This window comes from Euprymna scolopes, chromosome 46 (genome assembly GCF_053919585.1).
Source record: "Euprymna scolopes isolate OS-2025 chromosome 46, ASM5391958v1, whole genome shotgun sequence".
Taxonomy (NCBI): Eukaryota; Metazoa; Mollusca; class Cephalopoda; order Sepiida; family Sepiolidae; genus Euprymna; species Euprymna scolopes.
Window position 1 is genome coordinate 65669201 of NC_136527.1, and position 26338 is coordinate 65695538.

Here is a 26338-nt window from a genome sequence, read left to right on the forward strand (position 1 = left end):
AGATTCTCTTTGTCTCTCTTGATAATGTGTTTAGGAAATGATCAATTAATAATTGTATGAAAATTTTCAACCTTTAAAAACATTGTACACGCCAAACAACAGACCAAAAATACCATAGATTTCAAAAGACACTTTATGTACTGTGTGTTAATAAGTGGTTATCAAACATGGCTTTAGTAAAAAAACAAAACAAAAAAAAACATTGCATGTAATCTACTTTATTTTCAAAACGTGCTGGCATGTTTACGTTCTGAAATATTTGACTATTTGTCAGCAGTAAAAGAACATTTCATAAAAGAATAAGTTCTAAATGGATCTTTAAAATTATAATAAAATCGAGTTTTTTACTCACAAAGAAAACAAGGAGAATGATTGCTTGTGTTATGTTGATTAATCGGACTATTATTCTCATCTTGGCACAACGTTTCAGTCGCTGCAACCTGTGACCTTCTTTGGGTGTTGAGAACATAATTCTTTTCCTACCAAGGAAAAATAACCGTTTGTTTTAGGGCGGGTCTGTAAATCATAAAGGTTCAATCATCAGGAGTCAATTAGGTATTTGTAAAAAGTTTTCTATGACTCAATTGTTCATATTTTTATGCTAATTATTAATACTAGTGAAAAAAGTGTTTTATGAAACAGAGGTTCGATAGCTATGCCATGCGTATTTTTGTTTAAAAAAACACGATGTAAGGAGGGGACGACTCTAAGAAAAAAGGGGTTTTGTTATTGTATTGTTTTTTTTGTTATTGTGAAGTTACCTCCTTTGGATGGGCATATATCATGGTTTCTTATTCTGTGATTTTGTAATTAAATTGTTATATAAAAAACATTGACGTGTGAGAAGCAATAATAAAACTATTTTGAATACAAAACATAAAACTTGTTCAATCAGTACAAACTGCCTACTGCGACACTTTTATTACAGCTCATAAATACAATTTGGAAGATAATGGAGGATGCAAAGCTGCTCTATTTATTGCCATAATCTCTATTTACAGTTCTAAAAAACAAGTCAATAGTAGAATTCTCACATCTGAATATCTCATTAAAGTTCACCTTTATCTCTCAAACACAAAGTAAAGAAAGTGTGAAGATTATTTCACTCCGACCAATTGACTATTTTAATGTTATACTATACCTTAATTGTGGTCGATTCGTCTTACTCGGTTCCAGGACACGAATTCATCTGATGGAGAAGCCAGCTTCATGCTGATACTTGAGGTAACATCATTTCTTGTAAACACTAAGTTCGAGGCCTTATTTGTGCTGCAGCTACTTTATAATTTTGAATATTTTGTCTGGTTTACTTTCAGCAGAAGTATCCTCAAGCCAAGCTTTCCTGACAAACTTATAAACTCGAGGATAGTGTTTATTAAGTATCAAGCTCTCTATGGATATTTTTGTAAGAAGACATATTACAACTTTAAAAAAAAGGTTTGTTAAAAAATTTCAGTACAAACTGCCTTTTCCAGAACTTTAATTAAGTTTGAAAATAAAATTTGCAAATCATGGATAGTTAGCAAGTCTTATCTATTTATAGCCGGTCTCTCCATCTACACTTTTCCAAAAACATCATTAGTAGAAATTACCCATTTATTAACACTAGTTTTAGCTGTAAGGTAGGATTTCCGTTTTTTCCCATTTCTTTTATTTTCAGGATTATGTAAAGATTTTCGAACTGAGATTTACTCGTGTATTCTTTTAAAATTTCGCAGCATTGTTTTCTACATTTTGCTTTTATAATTTAAATCACAAAATCATTTTTACAATTATCTTATTTCTTGGTGACACTATTGGATAAATAAGCTTAATTCAATTATAATATCGTTAGTTCATATATCAATTTTTCTTAGGGTTATATTGTTTTCATTAACAAGGAGTTGTGAAATTTTTGTGATATATAAAAATATTTATAAATAATTTTACTTGTTAATATCTACGATGTGTTATTTTCTAATAAAACTAATGTGTTTTTAATATTTAAAATAAAATGTAAGTATACGTGTTTTTGTTTACACAAAATAAAAAAAAATCACTAAGATTAATATTGCTTGATAACTTGAATGTTAGTGAGCTTTTAATAGTTTCTCTTCAATTGATTATTTGCTAATTCAGTTTGGGGACATTTCATCTTGCTATAAGTTAAATGTATGAGGATATATTTGTGTTTATTAAAGCTGATATGTATACTTTCTCATGAATTGTAACTCGATTGTTAGGTTATCTTAAGAAAATATTCTTATGAATTGTCTCACTAAATTAATTTATGAAAACATGAACATTCATATATTTACAAAAATACGGTTTTTTGACACGTTTTCATTTTTCTTTATATCTTTCATTTAGTCGCTTTGTCATAAGGGGTCCATGATAAGAATTTATCTGGTCTGGTGGAGTATCCAACTGAAGTACCATCACTCTGAAAATGTTAACCATTCTTCATATTAGTCAGTTAAAACGTGTATCTTTTTGTGTATTTAACACTGCCAGGGGTGTTCGGCATTGTCCAGGTATTTGGAGGTGTAAAAGAAAAAAGTTTTGGTAGGAAGGTAGGCTGGAACCCGAAGCCTTGAGGCGAAGGCAGAAAAAAAGCATGATAACTTATCTCGACACTATGAGGGAAGCGGAAGTGAGAATGGATGAAATTAAATGATTAAAAAGTTAAGCGACAGGTGCGTGAATTTAATGAGGTCAAGCATCACACCATAGGGAAATGAAATCCCGCACTTAACTTTGGCTGCAAGCCAGTTTCCTCAAGATGTTGGGGAAAACCATCTCCCCATAAAAGGGGAGCATCCAAATGAATAGCAATTGTCTGATATGAGGAGTTTCCCCCGCATTGATCAAAACTGATTGCTTTTCTGGACCTACTCGCATGACTGCCAGGTAAACGCCTTTGTTACGGATTCAGTTTCGTTTTTGTACTGAAAAGCCAAACAAACACGCGGAGAGTAAGAAATATTGCGAAAATAGCATGTAAAAGTCGCTCAAATAAAAGACAGATGTGATCTCCTTTTGTAAATCGGAGTTATTATAATCTAGGAAGTATATAAAAAGTTCTAAGAATTAGTGACCCCCCCTCCTGTCCAAAAACCTTTGCCAGATATACACAAAAGACACACTAACACACATTTTCGCTTTTATAGTATAGATGACTATTCCCAAAACTATTAAGTAAATTCTTGCAAATAGTATTGAATAATTAGTTAAGGTTTACTTGTAGGGGAAAGTATTGTCATGTCAGATTGTTTTAAGTCCTTATAAGCAATAGCTTAGGCACTCGTTGACGGTGACTAGTACATAATTCAAACTCTTATTTGTTACACTGCTTTGTGTGTAGAACAAGACCATTCCCAAGATTCATAAGTGAATTCTCGCATGCCTTACTAAATTTGCTTTTTTTAGACAAGAATATTCACACATTTCACAAGAATATAGCTTTTCCTCAGTGTGAGTTTTCATATGTTTAACTAAATTGGATTTTAGAGAAAAAGCATGTTCACATATTTTACAAGAATGTGGTTTTTCTCCACTATGTGTAAGCATGTGTATCTCTAAATTTGATTTCTGAGAACAAGAATATTCACATTTTTTACATGAATATGGCTTTTCTCCTGTGTGAGTTCTGATATGTCGAACTAAATCTGATTTCTGAGAAAAAGAATGTTCACACACTTTACAGGAATGTGGTTTTTCCCCCGTGTGAGTTCTCATATGTTTAACTAAATCAAATTTCTGGGAAACACAATGACCACACACTTTACAGGAATGTGGCTTTTCCCCACTGTGTGTCTGCATATGTCTCAATAAACTTGGTTTATAAGAACAAGAATAGTCACATACTTTACAAGAATACGGCTTTTCCCTCGTGTGAGACCTCATATGGATATTTAAATTTGTTTTACGAGAACATGAATATCCACATGTGCTGCAAGAATATGGCTTTTCCCCACTGTGTACCTTCATATGACTAACTAAACTTGATTTCTGAGAAAACGAATGTTCACAACATTCACAGGAATATGGTTTTTCCCCTGTGTGAGTTCTCACATGTGTAAGTAAAGCTGATTTAAATGAACACGAATATCCACATACTTCACAAGAATATGGCTTTTCACCAGGCTTTTCCATAGTATGAGTCTGCATTTTGTTTATTAAATTTGATTCCATGCTGGTAAGAAAAGTCAAGTATTCATATGAATACACGTTTTCCTCAAAATAAATTCACAGATTATCTCTAAGTGTTATTTCGTCATGCAATAATATTGTCTCACTTTACACATGTATTGTCTTTACCCAGGGTTCGGCTACATATAAATTCCTGAATTCGGTTTCGTAGTAAAACAACTTCCACATACTTCATAGGGTGGTGAATTCAGTTTTTATGCAATCTGTAAATCATCGTTTATTGTGCAAACATATCCTTATATTGTGACTGCATATTTATAACGTAATTTGATTCATAGAAAAAAAAACACATTCCAGTATGTAATCGGCATATATTGATTTAGTTGAGCAAGTATGATTATCTTCGTATAATTTTGTTAACTTTGTTAAATAGCGAAATCCATACAAAAATGTTTCCACATCTGACTGTACTTTCGTAGTCCACATAAAGTAAAACATTATTCGTCCAAATGGAATGGAGACTTTCAATAATAAACATCTGTAAATAAAAAGACAAATAAAAATTAATTTTTCATTATTTGCATATGCATTAATTAGTTTATTATTGTCAATGATATTAGACAGATCTCATAAGTTGGGGGGTAATCATACTAGTCAAATAATACTGGTGAAATAATACTGAGTAATAATACTAGTGAAATCATACTGGGTAATCATACTAGTGAAATCATACTGGTTAATCATACTAGTGAAATAATACTGGGTAATAATACTAGTGACATCATACTAGGTAATCATACTAATATAATCATACTGGTTTACCATACTAGTTAAATCACTGGGTAATAATACTAGTCAAAACATACTGGTTAATAATTCTAGTTAAATCATACTGGTTAATAATTCTAGTTAAATCATACTGGGTAATCATACTAGTAAAATCATACTGCATAATCTTACTGGGTAATAATACTAGTGAAAGAATACTGGGTATTATCATTATTAGTGAAATCATACTAGGTAATAATACTAGTGAAATCATACAGTGTAATAATACTAGTTAAATCATACTAGTCAAAACATACTGCGTAATAATACTAGTAAAATCATACTGCATAATAACACTAGTAAAATCATACTGGGTAATAATACTAGTGTAACCATACTTGGAAATAATAGTAGTGCTGCTGAGGCAACAACTCCGTTTTTTTGTTATTGGTTGTTGTTGGTTGTTTTTGTTTTACAGCATATCAACCCTTTTCAGGTTATTTAATGTCGAATCCAGTGATTTTGAAGAAAAATATTTTAATAGAATAAAATTTATTTGTTTTTTTTTAAACGTCGGTTTCTATTTAATCCATAGTTGGGACCCTTATGAGTACTAGCACTCTGGGTCAGGGTTGACCTGGGAGCAATGGCAATTAAAGTGTGGCCCCACACTCCTCAAAGCCCGCAAGCCTCAAAGCCTCACAATCGGATATAGTTTAAGGTCATATCCAGGACCTGTTTTGTTAGTAAACAAGATAAGTGCACATAGATCTTGTGGACAATCATTAATCGTTTTCTTCTCAAAAACTTTTTAAAAACGCTATGAATTCTACTGACAATTACTTTGAAGAGGTAGGGACAGAATGACGAAAAAGTAAAACCTAATTGTATATCTTTTATTTTATATATTTTTATTCAACTTTTACCCCAAACAAGGCACAATGCCACTTTGAAGTAGGGGGCTACTATCGGGGACATAAGTTGCAGGGACATTATGAAAGGAGATGAACAGCAAGATATCTGGTCATATTGCGTTTGAACTTCTGCATGTCAGTACAGTTCTGAAAGCAGGAACCTGAAAAGGAGTTCCAAAATCTAGCAGTTATGAGGAAGAAACTATTATTAAATCTAGAGATCTCTATTGTGTAGAGGTTGGACTTTGCTGCTTGTCAGGTTTGTCGGGGGTATTTATGTCGAGGGGGTAGCAGTGCTTGTAGTTCTTCAGAGCATTCACCATTAAAATACTTGCAGAACAGGCAGAGGGATGCAATATTTCGCAGAGGGGACAAAGGCTGAAGATTAGATGACACTTTAGGACCTGAACCCTATCCAGAAGGGAGAGACTAGTAGCAGATGCACCAGCCCAAATGTGACAAGAATACTCCATACATGGGCGAATGGTAGAGGTACAGGATACTTTTAGGCGTAAGTAGCTTTCTAGCAGTGCTCTCAATGTATCTGTTCCAACTCATGTTCCCTGAGAATGTTAAGTCGAGGAGTTTGAATGAAGTACTTTCAGGTAATGTGTTTTGGGCCATTGCTATTGGTGGTAGAGAAGGTTTCTTGTAATTTTTGAAGGAAACAAGCTTAGTCTTGGCAGCATTGAATGTGACCATCCATTTTGTTCCCATTCCACTACATATTTCTCTAATGTTTCTGCCATTTCATTAGATATGTGTTCATTTGTTTTTCCCATCGTGCTTGTCACAGAGCGTGGTGTTGTCAGCAAATATACCCATCTCAGAGGGGTCATTTATGAATATTAGAAATGATAAAGGTCCAAGGATAGACCCCTAAGGTACTCCCGCATTTATATCATATTGTTTAGATGCATGACCGCCAAACACAACCTGTATTCTTCTCTTAAGAAGGATTTAATTACATTATCTATTCTTCCAGTGATACCATATGATCTGATTCTCCTGAGAAGACCACTGTGTCATACCCTTTCAAAAGCCTTAGAGATATCTAGGGCTACCACTCTTCCCTCCCCTACTTTGTCAAGTGAATGGTATATATGTTCAGATATTACAGTTAGGATATCTGCTGTAGAATGGGCTTTCTTTAATCTATAGTGTCGGTCAGTCAGAAGTTTAGCAGCTGTAACGTGATGGGCTAGAGCTTGATTAACTATGGTCTCAAATATTTTAGTGAATGGGGCGATATTTAATGGGGCAATTCTTTTGTCGGAATTTTTGAAAACTAGTATCACAGAAGCAGTTTTCCAGCACTCAGGAAAGCAAGATTCGTTAAGGCATTTATTGTAAAGTTTGGAGAGAACTGAAGTAACCTTGGTAGAGTATTTTTTTAATAGTACAGCCAGGATGAGATCAGGTCCACATGCTTTCGAGGTGTCTAGGTGTTTTATGATACCTTGCACCTGAGAAGGGATGACTTTCAGATCATCTAGTGTGGCGTCTGTCTGCAAAGGAAAGTCAAGGATGGAGTGGTTTGCTGGGTCTGATCTGGAGTTTGAGGCAAACCGACTGGCAAGCATGTTATCCTCCTTGGTTCTAGATTGCCCATTGTTTACTGTAGATTTCTAGATTTCCTAATTTCTGTGCTTCGATGCTTCAGTATATTCTCTCTTAGCTATTTCTCTCTTACAATTACTTTTTGCTTCTATAAACTTTTGTCTGTTTATACTGAAATTATGTCGAATAAATCTGCGGTATGCATGCTGCCTTTGAGCAATGGTAGCTGCGCAAGTAGAAGTAAACCATTAGGGAGAGTTGGGCTATGAAATAATCATTTTATTTCAAATTTGAATTCTATTTAATCATTAATAATGGATTGTTTTTGCATGAATAATAAAATTTTAAATAAACTTAGTCATGTAATTGCTATGAATGACTATTTGAACATTTACAAACGTTTCATTTCAAAGTCTAAGGAAAAACATTGGTAAACAGACATCAATAACTTTTATTCCAAGTAAAATATGAAACGTTTTTTAGAGAAAAAGAAACAAATATTTACTTGTGTACATTCAAAAATATTCTAATTAAAGAAACATTTCCTGTTTTATTACAACAAAATTAAATGTAATTATTACACTTCCTGTGATCCGTACTTCGCTGAAAATTAGCGCCGTATATTTACAAATGATTATCAGCATTTTTTTGTTTATTATGGAATTTTTACTTTATAAATTTTGTGATGCTGATGCCCTTATGTTACCGTGCTACTAAAAATATAGTATTTTCAATTTAAATTCATGTTTTATCATATTTTTTAAAATTAAATTGTTACATGAAAAGATGGAATAATTACAACCCCCTCCTCTCCACATGTTAAAAATGGTTTATTATTTTAACACAGTAACTTAAGTGCATAAATACCAAAAAGGTATGTACATTTTCTTAAATTCAGTATCTTATGAGTTTAATTTATGAATTATCGTTGAAATAATTTTAGAAATTGATAAAAAATTTTCCAAAGATTTTTTAAAGTTAAGTTATCTGGAATTGAAATTCGAATTTTTTTTTTTTTTTTGCAACATGGGTAAAACTTGAGAATGCTCTATTTTACGGTTGTTGTAAAAATGGAATGGAAATTGAAATTTCATTCCTTTTTCATCTTTTTTATTATCGTGTCACCAAAAAACGAAAGTAATCAAAAGAATAACATTCAACAATTGTACTTTATATACATGAAAACAGAATTTTTTTATATAAATAAAATTTTATCAACAAAAAAGAAATTATTTAATTTTTAAATGCAAAAAGTCAATGTGGTATACCATTTTGGTAGTTTTTTACATAAGTCAAACTCACTGTTCACATTGGAAATGTTGATTTTTTTTATAGGTTTTTGGGGTAGGTTTACAACAAATAGACACCCTCAACCGCCCCTATGTTAAGAACGGCTTTTGGAATAGACCCCCCAACCTCCCCATATTTTTTGTGAAAAATTAAACGATTCTTCTACTCGGTGCATGTCGGCATGTTACTTACGGGAAAACGGTAAATTAAACTGCAGAAGCACGTGTTTAATAACTATGCAAATTTATAATTGAATACTCCCTCTAAAAAAAAGGAACGAAAAATAAAAATGTTTTTGTAAACCACTCATGAAAACTTAATTTTTTAGATCAATTAAAAAGCATTAAAAACTATGTAAACACAGAAAAATGAATCACATCTTTTTTTAAAAACTTTCCTGTTATTTCAAATGCCCACTAAAAATTCCTCCACGATGTGACAAGCACTTTACTATGCACACGCAAAAAGAATAGCATAAATGAACATGGTGAGATGGCACAAAACAGTGCGAGGGTCTAGGGGTAATTACTATGCAAATGGTAAATTTGCAACGGGTTTGCACATCAGATACGACAGTCTTGTACTTATGTCCAGCAAAGTCAAAAGTAAGTTCGACAACTCTAGAAGCGTCATAGCAGTATTTGCACTTGATTAAAAAAAGTAAACAAACAAAATATACATTTTTATATATTTACTAGCGGGGCTACCCGGCATTACTCGGAACCGTATAAACAATTAGAAAATTGAATTTGATTTTGAATATACTTGTTATTCTTAGGAGACAGGAATTTTTAATGTCTATGTATCATCTGCTATTTCGAACAAAAGAATATTTTACCTATCTAGGACGGGTATTACACATATGAAATAATTGTATCTTACCTAGGATAGGTAATTTACAGCATGTATATGAAATAATTTTACCTTTGCAAGGACGGGTAATATATAACACATATTTAAAATAATTTCACCTTTGTAAGGACGGGTAATATACAACACTGAGGATATTGCAAATAAATTATCTCGTGTATCTCATTCAAGCTTGAGTAATGCTGGATATTCTACTAGTGTATCTAATATCTACTAGTGTATCTAATGCAATTCCGGGCGACGCCACAAATTCGTCTATTCTGTATTTGTACCTATATCAATTAATCCCAGGCGATGCCAGGTATTCTGTTAGTATTTATTTGCACCTGCATTATTGAATCCTATATATTTCCACCTATCTCATTCAATATGGGGCGATGCAGGGTATTTTGCTAATATATATTTTCACCTATCTCATCCAATCCCAAGCGACGCTGGGTATTTTGCTAATATATATTCTCACCGATTTCATTCAATCTCGGGCAATGCTGGGTGTTCTGCTAGTATATATCTTCATCAATCTCATTAAATCCTGGGCGACGCAAGGTATTCTGTTAGTATATATTTCAATCAATCTAACTCAATCTAAGGCAACGCCAGGTATTCTGCTAGTATATATTTGCATCTATCTCATTGGATCCCAGGCGCCCATGTATTCTGCTAGCATACATTTGCATGTATCTCATTCAATCCCAGGTGACTCCGGGTAATCTGCTAGTATATATGTAGACGTATCTTGTTGAATCCCATAATTCATGGATATGTTACTAATTTCGACAATTATTTTTCATAATTCAACCCACATTATCTTCCCCCGCTTACTAAAATAATAACTTTCGTACATTTCACATTTTATCATTTTTAATAATTCTTGGATAAGTTACTAATTTCGACAATTATTTTTACGATTGAACCCACATTATATAATAATTTATGAATAAAATGAAATATTGAAATTGACAATATTAGAAAACAAATGTTTTTCTTATTAAATGATTTTTAATTAAATACAGTAATTTTTAAAAGTGATTTTTAGCAGTTTAGTTCTTTTTTATTGAATCACTCGTAATTTTATAAATAAAATGACAAACAAATAAAAATAATTAAAAATGATAAAAAGAAACGATATAGAAATTGACAATATTAGAAAATATTTTTTGACAAAAAACTAAATATAATTAGAAATGATATTAATGAAACGATATAAAAATTGACAATAGAAGAAAACAGATTTTTTTTGACAAAAAAACTAAATATAATTAGAAATGATATTAATGAAACAATATTAAAATGACAATATTAGACAATATTTTTTGACAAAAAACTAAATATAATTAGAAATGATATTAATGAAACGATATAGAAATTGACAATAGAAGAAAACAGATTTTTTTTGACAAAAAAACTAAATATAATTAGAAATGATATTAATGAAACAATATTAAAATGACAATATTAGACAATATTTTTTGACAAAAAACTAAATATAATTAGAAATGATATTAATGAAACGATATAGAAATTGACAATAGAAGAAAACAGATTTTTTTTGACAAAAAAACTAAATATAATTAGAAATGATATTAATGAAACAATATTAAAATTGACAATAGTAGAAAATATTTTTTTACAAAAAACTAAAAATAATTAGAAATGATATTAATGAAACGATATAGAAATTGACAATAGAAGAAAACAGATTTTTTTTGACAAAAAAACTAAATATAATTAGAAATGATATTAATGAAACAATATTAAAATTGACAATAGTAGAAAATATTTTTTGACAAAAAACTAAAAATAATTAGAAATGATATTAATGAAACGATATAAAAATTGACAATAGAAAAAAACAGATTTTTTTGACAAAAAAACTAAATATAATTAGAAATGATATTAATGAAACAATATTAAAATTGACAATAGTAGAAAAGATTTTTTGACAAAAAACTAAAAATAATTAGAAATGATATTAATGAAACGATATAGAAATTGACAATAGAAGAAAACAGATTTTTTTTGACAAAAAAACTAAATATAATTAGAAATGATATTAATGAAACAATATTAAAATTGACAATAGTAGAAAAGATTTTTTTACAAAAAACTAAATATAATTAGAAATGATATTAATGAAACGATAAAAAATTGACAATAGAAGAAAACAGATTTTTTTTTCAAAAAAACTAAATATAATTAGAAATGATATTAATGAAACAATATTACAATTGACAATAGTAGAAAAGATTTTTTGACAAAAAACTAAAAATAATTAGAAATGATATTAATGAAACGATATAGAAATTGACAATAGAAGAAAACAGATTTTTTTTGACAAAAAAACTAAATATAATTAGAAATGATATTAATGAAACAATATTAAAATTGACAATAGTAGAAAAAATTTTTTGACAAAAAACTAAAAATAATTAGAAATTATATTAATGAAACGATATAGACATTGACAATAGAAGAAAACAGATTTTTTTGACAAAAAAACTAAATATGATTAGAAATGATATTAATGAAACAATATTAAAATTGACAATAGTAGAAAAGATTTTTTGACAAAAAACTAAAAATAATTAGAAATGATATTAATGAAACGATATAAAAATTGACAATAGAAGAAAACAGATTTTTTTTGACAAAAAACTAAATATAATTAGAAATGATATTAATGAAACAATATTAAAATTGACAATAGTAGAAAATATTTTTTGACAAAAAACTAAAAATAATTAGAAATGATATTAATGAAACGATATAGAAATTGACAATAGAAGAAAACAGATTTTTTTTGACAAAAAACTAAATATAATTAGAAATGATATTAATGAAACAATATTAAAATTGACAATAGTAGACAATATTTTTTGACAAAAAACTAAAAATAATTAGAAATGATATTAATGAAACGATATAAAAATTGACAATAGAAGAAAACAGATTTTTTTTGACAAAAAAACTAAATATAATTAGAAATGATATTAATGAAACAATATTAAAATTGACAATAGTAGAAAATATTTTTTGACAAAAAACTAAAAATAATTAGAAATGATATTAATGAAACGATATAGAAATTGACAATAGAAGAAAACAGATTTTTTTTGACAAAAAAACTAAATATAATTAGAAATGGTATTAATGAAACAATATTAAAATTGACAATAGTAGAAAATATTTTTTAACAAAAAACTAAAAATAATTAGAAATGATATTAATGAAACGATATAGAAATTGACAAAAGAAGAAAACAGATTTTTTTTAACAAAAAACTAAATATAATTAGAAATGATATTAATGAAACAATATTAAAATTGACAATAGTAGAAAATATTTTTGACAAAAAACTAAAAATAATTAGAAATGATATTAATGAAACGATATAGAAATTGACAATAGAAGAAAACAGATTTTTTTTTGACAAAAAAACTAAAAATAATTAGAAATGATATTAATGAAACGATATAAAAATTGACAATAGAAGAAAACAGATTTTTTTTGACAAAAAAACTAAATATAATTAGAAATGATATTAATGAAACAATATTAAAATTGACAATAGTAGAAAAGATTTTTTGACAAAAAACTAAAAATAATTAGAAATGATATTAATGAAACGATATAAAAATTGACAATAGAAGAAAACAGATTTTTTTTGACAAAAAAACTAAATATAATTAGAAATGATATTAATGAAACAATATTAAAATTGACAATAGTAGAAAAGATTTTTGACAAAAAACTAAAAATAATTAGAAATGATATTAATGAAACGATATAGAAATTGACAATAGAAGAGAACAGATTTTTTTTACAAAAAAACTAAATATAATTAGAAATGATATTAATGAAACAATATTAAAATTGACAATAGTAGAAAAGATTTTTTGACAAAAAACTGAAAATAATTAGAAATGATATTAATAAAACGATATAAAAATTGACAATAGAAGAAAACAGATTTTTTTGACAAAAAAACTAAATATAATTAGAAATGATATTAATGAAACAATATTAAAATTGACAATAGTAGAAAATATTTTTTGACAAAAAACTAAAAATAATTAGAAATGATATTAATGAAACGATATAGAAATTGACAATAGAAGAAAACAAATTTTTTTTGACAAAAAAACTAAATATAATTAGAAATGATATTAATGAAACAATATTAAAATTGACAATAGTAGAAAAGATTTTTTAACAAAAAACTAAAAATAATTAGAAATGATATTAATGAAACGATATAGAAATTGACAAAAGAAGAAAACAGATTTTTTTTAACAAAAAACTAAATATAATTAGAAATGATATTAATGAAACAATATTAAAATTGACAATAGTAGAAAATATTTTTGACAAAAAACTAAAAATAATTAGAAATGATATTAATGAAACGATATAGAAATTGACAATAGAAGAAAACAGATTTTTTTTTGACAAAAAAACTAAAAATAATTAGAAATGATATTAATGAAACGATATAAAAATTGACAATAGAAGAAAACAGATTTTTTTTGACAAAAAAACTAAATATAATTAGAAATGATATTAATGAAACAATATTAAAATTGACAATAGTAGAAAAGATTTTTTGACAAAAAACTAAAAATAATTAGAAATGATATTAATGAAACGATATAAAAATTGACAATAGAAGAAAACAGATTTTTTTTGACAAAAAAACTAAATATAATTAGAAATGATATTAATGAAACAATATTAAAATTGACAATAGTAGAAAAGATTTTTGACAAAAAACTAAAAATAATTAGAAATGATATTAATGAAACGATATAGAAATTGACAATAGAAGAGAACAGATTTTTTTTTACAAAAAAACTAAATATAATTAGAAATGATATTAATGAAACAATATTAAAATTGACAATAGTAGAAAAGATTTTTTGACAAAAAACTGAAAATAATTAGAAATGATATTAATAAAACGATATAAAAATTGACAATAGAAGAAAACAGATTTTTTTGACAAAAAAACTAAATATAATTAGAAATGATATTAATGAAACAATATTAAAATTGACAATAGTAGAAAATATTTTTTGACAAAAAACTAAAAATAATTAGAAATGATATTAATGAAACGATATAGAAATTGACAATAGAAGAAAACAAATTTTTTTTGACAAAAAAACTAAATATAATTAGAAATGATATTAATGAAACAATATTAAAATTGACAATAGTAGAAAAGATTTTTTGACAAAAAACTAAAAATAATTAGAAATGATATTAATGAAACGATATAGAAATTGACAATAGAAGAAAACAGATTTTTTTTGACAAAAAAACTAAATATAATTAGAAATGATATTAATGAAACAATATTAAAATTGACAATAGTAGAAAAGATTTTTTGACAAAAAACTAAAAATAATTAGAAATGATAGTAATGAAACGATATAGAAATTGACAATAGAAGAAAACAGATTTTTTTTGACAAAAAAACTAAATATAATTAGAAATGATATTAATGAAACAATATTAAAATTGACAATAGTAGAAAATATTTTTGGCAAAAAACTAAAAATAATTAGAAATGATATTAATGAAACGATATAGAAATTGACAATAGAAGAAAACAGATTTTTTTGACAAAAAAACTAAATATAATTAGAAATGATATTAATGAAACAATATTAAAATTGACAATAGTAGAAAATATTTTTTGACAAAAAACTAAAAATAATTAGAAATGATATTAATGAAACGATATAGAAATTGACAATAGAAGAAAACAGATTTTTTTTGACAAAAAAACTAAATATAATTAGAAATGATATTAATGAAACAATATTAAAATTGACAATAGTAGAAAATATTTTTTGACAAAAAACTAAATATAATTAGAAATTATATTAATGAAACAATATTAAAATTGACAATAGAAGAAAACAGATTTTTTTTGACAAACAAATTCCATTTTACGCCATGCATTGCCTGCGGCATTAGTACCTGATCGGCAATTTGTTGTCGACTTCCTTGCATTTTCGATTTTTAGGAGATCTATTTTTTTTTAATTTTAAAATAAAGTAAAATGGCATATTTTCTATATATTTTCTATATATTTTCTATATATTTTCTATATATTTTCTATATATTCTCTATGTTCTCTATATATTTTCTGTATATTTTCTATATATTTTCTATATATTCTCTATGTTCTCTATATATTTTCTATATATTTTCTATATATTTTCTATATATTCTCTATATATTTTCTATATATTCTCTGTTTTCTATATATTTTCTATATATTCTCTATGTTCTCTATATATTTTCTATATATTTTCTATATATTTTCGATATGTTTTCTATATATTTTCTATATATTTTCGATATGTTTTCTATATATTTTCTATATATTTTCGATATGTTTTCTATGTATAGGCAATCGAATTGTGTTACTTCAATGACTTTCAGTTTTTCAAAATTATTTTACAATAATTATTTTATTTTTTCTATACTAACATTTTAATTAATAAATATTTAGTAATTAAATTCTTTTACAATAATTTCAATTTTTAATTTCTATCAATATTTTATAATAATGACTGAAGATCTAATTATTTTTTTTAAAAATTAAAATAAAGTAAAATAGTTCACTATAAATAGGCCATCGGATTGTGTTACTTAAATATGATTTTAACTTTTTAAAAATTCTATTACAATAGTAAATTATTTTTTAAACTAACAATAATTAAATTCTTTACAATAATTTCAATTTTTAAATTATATCAATATTTTATAGTAATGACGTCAATTTAACAATCCAATGAAGTGACATTCTTACTATCTAACCTAACTTCCAAATCTGACCCCCAAGATCGCTATGGGCATGGAATATGTGCCTATATAAAAGATGGCTTTCCATGTGGTAGGGACATCTCCAGAGAAGATCCTAACTTTCCCTATATGTGCTTCCGAGTAGCACTAGCTCGCACCATGGCATTTATATTTACTCTCTATCGCCCCCATAACAGCGGAGTTACTATCTTTACAAGCATATCTGAGAAAATTGACCAAGTTCTATCAGCATATCCTTCAGCTAAGATTCACATATGTGGAGACTTCAATGTTCACAATGTGGAATGGTTGACCCATTCAAACAAGACTGATGATGAGGGGAGATTCTGTCATGATTTCTCCATTGCTTATGATCTCACTCAGATTGTTCACACACCCACCCATGTGCCCGACAATGACGGCCAGTATGCAAGTCTCCAAGACCTTTTTCTCACAACTTGCCCTGAACTATGTTCAGTTTCCATTCTGTCTCCTCTTGGATCTTCCGACCACTCAGTTGTATCAATTAAGATAAAAATGAAATGTAATAAGTCCTCAGACGTACCTGTCCATCGTACAGTATATCGATACACTATGGCTGACTGGGATAGTTTCCGTACATTTATATCGGATCTTCCTCTACATTCCATGTTTAAAAAGGATGTGTCGTCTATAGTATCAGACCTGACATAATGCTTAATTGTAGGTATAGACAATTTCATACCCTCGAAAAAGTTCCAGCAAAAACCTAACAGCCAGCCATGGTTTTCTCCAGAATGTGCTGCTGCTACTGCGCACAGAAATCACTTTTTCCACTGCTTCCAACGTAATAGATGTATGGAAACTAAAGCTGCTTTCAGGACTGCCAGCAAGCATTGTAAGAAAGTAATAAAGAACGCAAGAGAGTTGTATGCTCAGTCCATCAAGTCCAAAGTAGCTAAGCAGCGGCTTGGTTCCCACCAGTTTTGGCAAGTTGCAAACAAAATCCTGAACAGAAGCGTGTGATCTATCCCAACTATCATCAATGGACCTGAGTTAATCTTGTCAGCATCAGACAAAGCCAAACTCTTTGCCAAGAACTTTGCAGCCAATTCTACCCTTTGCGACCAAGGCCGCCAACCCCCAATATTTCCTCCTGTATCAGAAAACACACTATGTGATATACAAATATCTGTATGTGATGTTGCCAAGCTAATCAAAAACCTTGATTCCAGTAAAGCAACCAGCCCTGGCGGTATTCCAATTATAGTACTCAAAAAACTTCAACCAGATCTAGCACCCATACTTACAAAACTGTTTCAACGTTGTCTTAAGGAGAATTGCTTCCCATCACTCTGGAAAATCTCATCAGTATGCTCTGTATTTAAGAATTCAGGTGATCGTTCATCCCCCTCTCAGTACAGGCCAATAAGTCTCCTGTGCGTCATGAGTAAGTTGCTGGAATCTGTGTTAAATAGAGAAGTAATCAACCATCTCAGCAAAAATAACCTTCTTAGTGACACACAATATGGTTTCCGTTCTGCTAGATCTACAGCAGATGTGCTTACAGTTATATCTCATAGGATTAGCGAATCTCTCGACAGAGGCAACCTTTCTAGGGCAATTGCTCTTGACATATCAAAGGCCTTTGATAGGGTATGGCATAAAGGTTTACTTCACAAGATCTCCAGCTATGGTATAGCTGGAAATGTCTTCTCAATTATTAAATTATTTCTCTCTGATAGGTTCATAAGAGTAGTAGTTGATGGGCAAAAATCAGAAGCTCACAGTATAAATGCTGGAGTCCCTCAGGGGTCCATCCTGGGCCCAACTCTTTTCCTGATCTACATTAATGATCTTCTAAATCACATCCTTACATCATTCGTAGACATTTTTGCTGACGACACTACCATCTATGGTAGCACATCTAAGACAGTAAACAACCAAGTTCTCTCCGATTCTCTCTCCTCTGATTTTGATCACATTGTACAATGGGGAAAGGAGTGGCTGGTTACTTTTAATACATCTAAAACCAAGCTTCTATCTTTATATCATCAACGTTCTGATCCCCATCTGGCATCAATTAAAATGAATGGCTCTTGTCTTAGGGAGGCCTCAAGTTTTGACAGGCTTCTGGGCTTGACATTTACTCCTGATCTTAAATGGAATACGTACATCAAATCTGTTGCCAAGGCCGCTGGAAAAATGGTTGGATCCTTCTATCGATCCAGTAGATATCTCACTGCTGATGCAATTCTCTATCTATATAAAAGCCAGATACGTCCAAGGATGGGATACTGTTGCCACATATGGGCAACTTTTTCTCATCGGAGAAAATTACATTTTCCAACTTCTCTTCATCCCAAGTCTGGTATTTGGCTGAATATTTAAGTCGGTTAGTTTTGTGCTGTTCAAGAAGACGTGGTTTCTGCAGTCGCTTTAAATGATTGAAACCCTTCATTTTCAGATGCCTTCTGATTGTTTTAGGACTACATCCTGTTGCTGGTTGGCTTTTCAATCGACTTGAGCTCATACTGGAGCTGCTAGAAAACACTTGTCCTGCCTTGATAGGGTTCAAAATAGACTTTGTGGCCTGGTGGGAGATGTCCTTTTTTCGTCGCTGCAACCTCTATCTCACAGAAGAGATGTTGCGAGTTTGTCTGCCTTATCGTTATTTTCATGGAAAATGTTCGACTGAGCTTCAATCTATGGTACCCCCTCGCCAAACTTTCACAAGAAAAACTCGAAAACACTATCAATAATTCTCCCCACTCTTTCTCTGTGCCTAAACCTAAACATAGATTCCATGATCAAAGCTTCTTTCTTAGAACTGCATGCCTGTGGAATTGTCTTCCGTTTTCCTGCTTTCCAGCTGTCTATAATATGGTTGTCTTCAAGTCCAACGTGAACAAGTTTCTGATGAGCCATTCCACTTAAGTTAACAAATTTACCGAACTTCCATTACTATATTGTCCTTTTGACTGCTGTACACTCTTTAACCCTTATCCTTGAGTGGCCTATCAGCCTTGATAAGTGGTGACGCCTATGTAAAAAAAAAACACCACTTATGTCCCATTTTTTTCTCATATTTTTGTTTCCTTAAACTGCAAGAGGGCCAGAAATTAAACAAAGTATATTCGTTACTTATGCTTTCAATAATCAATGATAATTAAAAATATTAAACCCGTAAAACTTTGCCATGTGTAATAAAAGAAAGTGTAAAACTTAAAATTCATAATATCGTGATTTGACGGTGTGAAATACTTCTAGAATTGTCGAACTTACTTTTGACTTTGCCGGGCGTAAGTGCAAAACTAGCAGTGTCAGAAACCTACATTAAAAATGCGTGAAAAAATTGAATAATTCAACCTCCTATCTTTTCAAGCTTATAACTACTTGAAAAATGTAATTCAAACCCTAATTTTTTTTCAATTAAAGGAGCAAAGACAAAATCTTTAAAAAAAAATAACAGGTTTAATTTAAAGAAAATCAACGAATTTTAACTTGCTTTGACAAATATATGTATATATAAATTCCAAAAAATCACTTACCTATAAAAAATACTATTCAATGGGTACTTCCATTCTTTATTGTTAAGAATTTATCCATATTTATATTTTAAATTCCATGTACTTTTTAAATAAAAGAATTTTTTAAACAAGAATTTGAAAATACCGCCATTACGTAAGCATTTTTACGGTGTTAACGAAACGCTGAAGCAGTGTTTGTTCTTATTGTGAAATACAGTTGGACAGAATGAGATAAAAACCACACGTTCACGTTAGCCATCTAGTCTTTTGCGTGAAGAAATATGTGTCACCATAGTTGAAAACTAGTCACATTTTACTTATAAGTTTTTGCCTTTAAAAAAAAAAACAGTCGAGGATCCCCCCCCCCCACTCAAAGAAATACATGAGTTTTTGATTTAATATATTTTATTTCTTCTTTATGGATTGAATTTTTTTTTTAATATAAAAAAAAAACTGAATGAAAAAAATAAATGTAATTAAACGAAACTTTCTGTGCAATATAAGAAGATTATAAGGTTTCACTTAAAAATAAATTCAATAAAATGTTAAAAAAAAAGGTTTTAAACTTTGGATTTTACAGCTGACTTTTCAAATAACTTTTTTGTTTTAAATTATTTATTGATCTTTTATCTTCGATTCGTGATATATCAATTTGAGGTGAGAAAATTATTTTCATTTTAATAGACATTTCCAAATGGGGCGAATTAAAAAAAAAAGAAGCCTTTTCTAGAATAGTATATTAAGTTTATTGAAAAGAGCATAAAATTTCACATTAAGCCTGAAAATATCGCAAAAATTGAACCAAAAGAAAAATTTTAATAGATTTTTAAAGTGGAAAAATAGAAAAAAAATTAACTCGTAAAATTCAATTGATTTCATAGCTTAAACAAAATGGCTGCATGAAGGCGCGCAGGCACTTTGTAAACACTACTTCTTAAAAAATAAAAAAAAATATTTCTATTATTTTTAAACCACTTTAATAGTTTATTTTAGAAGTATATTCCATAGAGAAAATAAATAACCCGCTTTTAAAAGAGAAATTACGAGTTTTTTTATATTTTATTCGCAGTTTTTTGTTAGGGGTGTCAAAAATTCCCAAAAAATTCTGACACACATAGTGCATGCAAAACTGCCTCAGTTCGTTGTCAGTGACACCGAAAATCCTTTCAAAACCAAATTTTATTAGTCGATATGGTACTTGTACAGTTTAATCAAGACATTAAAAAAATGAAAATATCGAAAAAAAGTTTAAATTGTACGTATCTGTTATGGAATGAAGTTCTCTGAAAAAAAATTACTTAATTTCATCAAGTAGTTTTTGTTTTACAGCGAAAAAAACAATTTGTTACGATACAGAGCAAAAGGTTCGATTTTTAGGAAGAAAAGCTAGTATTAAAGATGAGGAGGGAGTGTCGGCGCTTTAACTGGAGTTATCTCCCCGTGGCGCTCCTAAACTCCAAACAAAAATTAAGAAAAAATCCAAGATGCCTGCCTTCAACGTGCTATCATAAAAACCTGTTTTTCTGATAAAAAACAAAAAACAAACAAAACTAAGATCAAATTAAGTGAAATTTCTTTTCGGAGATCTTCAGTTCAAAACGGATACGTACAATATAACCTTTCTTCGATTATTTCAGTTTTTAATGTCTTGATTTAACTGTACAAGTACCGTCGATGTTCTGTTGTAGTTAAAGTAAACATTTACCAAAACGAAAGGGGAACATAATAGTTTGGACGTGCCCCCGCCCCAGTAGTAAAAAAGAACTCCAAAAAGCCATTAACTTCAAGTAATACTTACCTTTTGTTTAGCAATCTGCCTTCAACAAAGAAATAATTATAATATTTGTTAATTAAAACAAGACGAGTTTGACGGATGGAGTTCGCTATTTCAAAGGACGACCGGAAAAGCAATTTCGCAGAAAATTAAAATATTTATTTTCGTTTATTGTAATTTCAAGTTTTTTTTTTTTTTTTATTTTACCTAATTTATCAAAAAAAAAAAAAAATATATATATTGTTAAAAATGTATTAATATTTTTTAACTATAAGCAACTAATTTTTTAATGTAAAAAAAAAACTAATCTCTTTTTAATATGAGTGAGGATAAAAAAACAAAGATTTGCTGTGAGTTTGGACGAGAAGAAAATTTATCTGATTTATTCCGAAACTCAAATTGAAAAAGTAGAACGACCGTTCAGGAAGGTAAATATTGCATCAGTTAATGTAAAGTATTATTTTTAATGTAAAAAAAAGGTACTTCTACACTTTATCGCCGAAACTGGAAACGCCATTTTATTTCACGCATCTGTTGAAGTCCAAGGGAGAAATCAATATTTTAAACTATGGCCGAAGCAATGAAGCAAAATTAAACAAGATAATGATTTTTCGGTTTCATTTAAATTAATTTGTTGTTGGCCCTCAAAGTTGATTTAATTAAAAAAAAATGTTTCACTAAAATTATTTTTGTTCGAAAAAAAAAAACAACAAAAAAAACTATTTCATAAAAATGTAATATTGTTTTCATTACAAAATTGTTTTATTAAAATTATATTTTCTTACGCAAACTTTTCAATAAATGTTTTTACAATTATATTTTGATAAATTTTTATACAGGAAATATTTTGGTTTTCAAATGGTGCTAGCCCAGTTTAGACAATTATGGACATGTCCATTTACTTCTTAATAATAATAATAATAATAATAATAATAATATATATATATATATATATATATATATATATATATATATATATATATAACTACTTTATTTAATCACATAAATACGAAAATATAAATTTATGCGTAAAGTTAAAGTATTTACTTCAACAGTGCTCAATACGTAGGTAGAGCTAGGTAGTAACTTATAAAATATATATGGCAATTAAGCTACACAGAATATTCTGCGTTTCATCCACAAAACAGAGGAGTACGTGACTCGAACTAGTGTCAGGTAAAATTCTCATGTAAAAATGTTCCGCTTACCAAACTGGACTTCCTGTTTTAATTTAAAATAAATAAACATAAAATAATAAATAAAATGTTGTGTTTTACTCTTTATTTTATTTTTGTTTTTAATATAATGTTTTCCCCCCTAATGGTTTGCATATGTACTGATTTCTTTGTATTTTTTAGAGAGTATTATTATTATTATTATTATTATTATTATTATTATTATTATTATTATTATTATTATTATTATTTTATTTTTTTTTTTAAATATATTTTTAAAAAAAGAAAACTAACAAACATAATAAACAAGAAGTTCGTGTAAAATATTGCCAAAGTAATTTTTAACACTCTGCGACACCAAAAACATTTTATCCTCTTTTTAAAAATATATAAAGTCAAGAAATATTTTATAAATACGGAAAACATATTCAACCCCTTAAAAAATAATTTATGTAAAATATAATCAAGTATTTCTTATTTCTGTAAAATATAGTTAATAGATAAAAATGTGGGTACTTCTACAGTTTATCGCCGAAAATGGCAGTAAAATCAGAGGGAGAAATCAGTATTTTAAACTATGACCGAAGTAGGAAATAAATAACAAACAAACAAAAAAAAAATACAAAATTGTTTTATCAAAATTATATTTTCTTACGCAGACTTTTAAATAAATTTCGGGTTTGTATTACTGTACACATAGACTCGAAAAAGTTGTCAAAAAACAAATATATAACAAATAAATGTTATCAAAGGCAAGATAAGTTACTTTTCTACCAAACTGGATATATTTTTTGTGTTTTTATTCAATGTAACATATTTATTCAGCTCGAAAAACATGCAGTGTTTACCGATGTATTGGAACATTCAAGATGGCGTCTGATTCTCTCTTAAACACTGTAAGTTCGAGAAAAGGTGTTATAAATAATAAACTAGACAAAATACTGTTAGAAATTCGCTCAATATATATTACCGTGACATAGGTTGACATATATTCGGTGTTTTTTTAATAGTATTTTGTCTAGTTTATTATTTATAACACCTTTTCTCGAACTTACCGTGTGTAAGAGAGAGTCGGCCGCCATTTTGAATTGTTATATATTTGTTTTTTGACAACTTTTTCGAATCTATGAGTACAGTAATACAAACCCATAATTATGACTATATCATTTTCAGTTTCTGTTTTTACTACTAAAAATAATATATGTTTCATGAAAAACTTTCCCGTTTTTATTAATTAACATTTCCAATTAAAAAATTATCGATATATGTTCTCTTTCACTTTCTTTATTTACTTTTTTCATTGTTCTTTCCTAAGTAATTAATATCTAGTTTAGTTTTTGATAATTATTTCCTATTCTGGCCATAGTTAAAATACTGATTTCTCCCTCTGATTCTACTGGCAGGAGCTTGAAAAAATGGCATCTCCATTTTTGGTGATAAACTGTAGAAGTACCAAAATGTGTACAAAAATTTCACACATTTGCTTGCATATCAAATCGTTTTTTTTTTATTTTTTTATTATTATTTTAAACTAAAGCATGAAGTCCACTTTGGTAAACGGTATTTTTATCTGACACTGGTCCCAGCAGAGTCTGAACCACCTGTACTTCTGTTTTGCCGAAAGTGGGAGATGCAAGTTTTACGCTGAAGTTGCATATTACATGTTACGACAAACCAGCTGAAAGTCTGACTCAGAGTCCACAGTAAATGATGTTTGATCAGATTGAGTTATTAATATTAAAATCCATCCGTAATATTAATTTTGGTGAGAGATTCCATTTTTGTAATTTATTCATTTACTGGCAGACCACATGGCGTTGCCTGGTCGTAGATACACTTAAACATTATATTTTAAGATTTTTGTAATGATTTCAATTTTTTTTAACGACTTTGGTGCTAATTAATTTATTTTTATTTCGGACTATTAGTCTCATCTTTATTAGTTGTTGTTTTTCATCTTTTATTGGTTTGTTTTATTCACAACGTTTCGGCCAACTATTCCTCTGGCCTTCGCTGTGAATAAACAAACCAATAAAAGATGAAAAACAACAACTAATAAAGATGAGACTAATAGTCCGAAATAAAAATAAATTAATATATATAATGCTCATCTCAAAAAACGAATTCCAATTAAGGAATAATATATATACCAATCGGCACAGACCCGACTATGGAAGATCAGATAATAAACGTGGATTTATAAGATCAAAGAATCTAACCTTGATCGCCCTTCAGGGCCCATGGCGCAGTTGATAGAGACGTTGAATCTCTACAGTTCCAGATGAACATTGTCTGAAGATAGTGGTTTCAATCCCACCCAAAGCGTGCCAGAGAGTTACTTGGCCAAAATGTGGTGAGACGACAACAACTACAGATGGCAGTGATGGCTGAGAATGCAGTTAGGAGATTTGAAGTTCCTATCCGTCGCGGTTACCACCTGACGAAGGCCAGAGGAATAGTTGGCCGAAACATTGTGAATAAACAAACCAATAAAAGATGAAAAACAACAACTAATAAAGATGAGAATAATAGTCCGAAATAAAAATAATTTAATATATATAATGCTCATCTCAAAAAACAAAATTCCAATTAAGAAATAATATATAAACTTTGGTGCTATCAATCGAAATGAAAACATTTAACGCTCTAGGCATATTTAGAGTTACCGTCAGAACTATCACCAGATGGATAAAGCCATATTTAGAGTTACCGTCAGAACTATCACCAGATGGATAAAAAAGGCTCAACATTAAGTGCCTTAAAGTTAAAAATGTATATGTACGCATACTCAGAATTTACTCAATTTATTTCGGCTAAGCTTAACTGATTTTCTTTCTATTTTGACCCGTTAGCAGCTATTTTTACAGTTAAAAACCAAATCGAAAGTGTTTCACGGGTTCAAAGATCTTATATATCAAGTGTAAGGTGTGTATATATATATCAAGTGTAAGGTTTGTATATGTATATCAAGTGTAAGGTTTGTATATATATATATATATCAAGTGTAAGGTTTGTATATATATATCAAGTGTAAGGTTTGTATATATATATATATCAAGTGTAAAGTTTGTATATATATATATATATATATATATATATATATATATATATCTCAAGTGTAAGGTTTGTATATATATATATCAAGTGTAAGGTTTGTATATATATATCAAGTGTAAGGTTTGTATATATATATATCAAGTGTAAGGTTTGTATATATATATATCAAGTGTAAGGTTTGTATATATATATATCAAGTGTAAGGTTTGTATATATATATATATCAAGTGTAAGGTTTGTATATATATATCAAGTGTAAGGTTTGTATATATATATCAAGTGTAAGGTTTGTATATATATATATATCAAGTGTAAGGTTTGTATATATATATATCAAGTGTAAGGTTTGTATATATATATATATATCAAGTGTAAGGTTTGTATATATATATCAAGTGTAAGGTTTGTTAGCAGTGTCAGAAATTTCGTGAAAATAGTGAATAATTCCACCCCATCTTTCCAAGCTTATAACTC

General features: G+C 28.7%; 1 long non-coding RNA gene across 1 annotated transcript; it reads right to left on the reverse strand.

Annotated features, from left to right (window-relative positions):
• Positions 1-202: 202 nt before the first annotated feature.
• Positions 203-21758, reverse strand: LOC145271165 (uncharacterized). The gene is made up of 2 exons (XR_013865720.1): positions 21657-21758; positions 203-4669 (listed from the first exon to the last, which is right to left on the reverse strand). It is a non-coding gene; the product is annotated as an uncharacterized LOC145271165 (long non-coding RNA).
• Positions 21759-26338: the final 4580 nt, after the last annotated feature.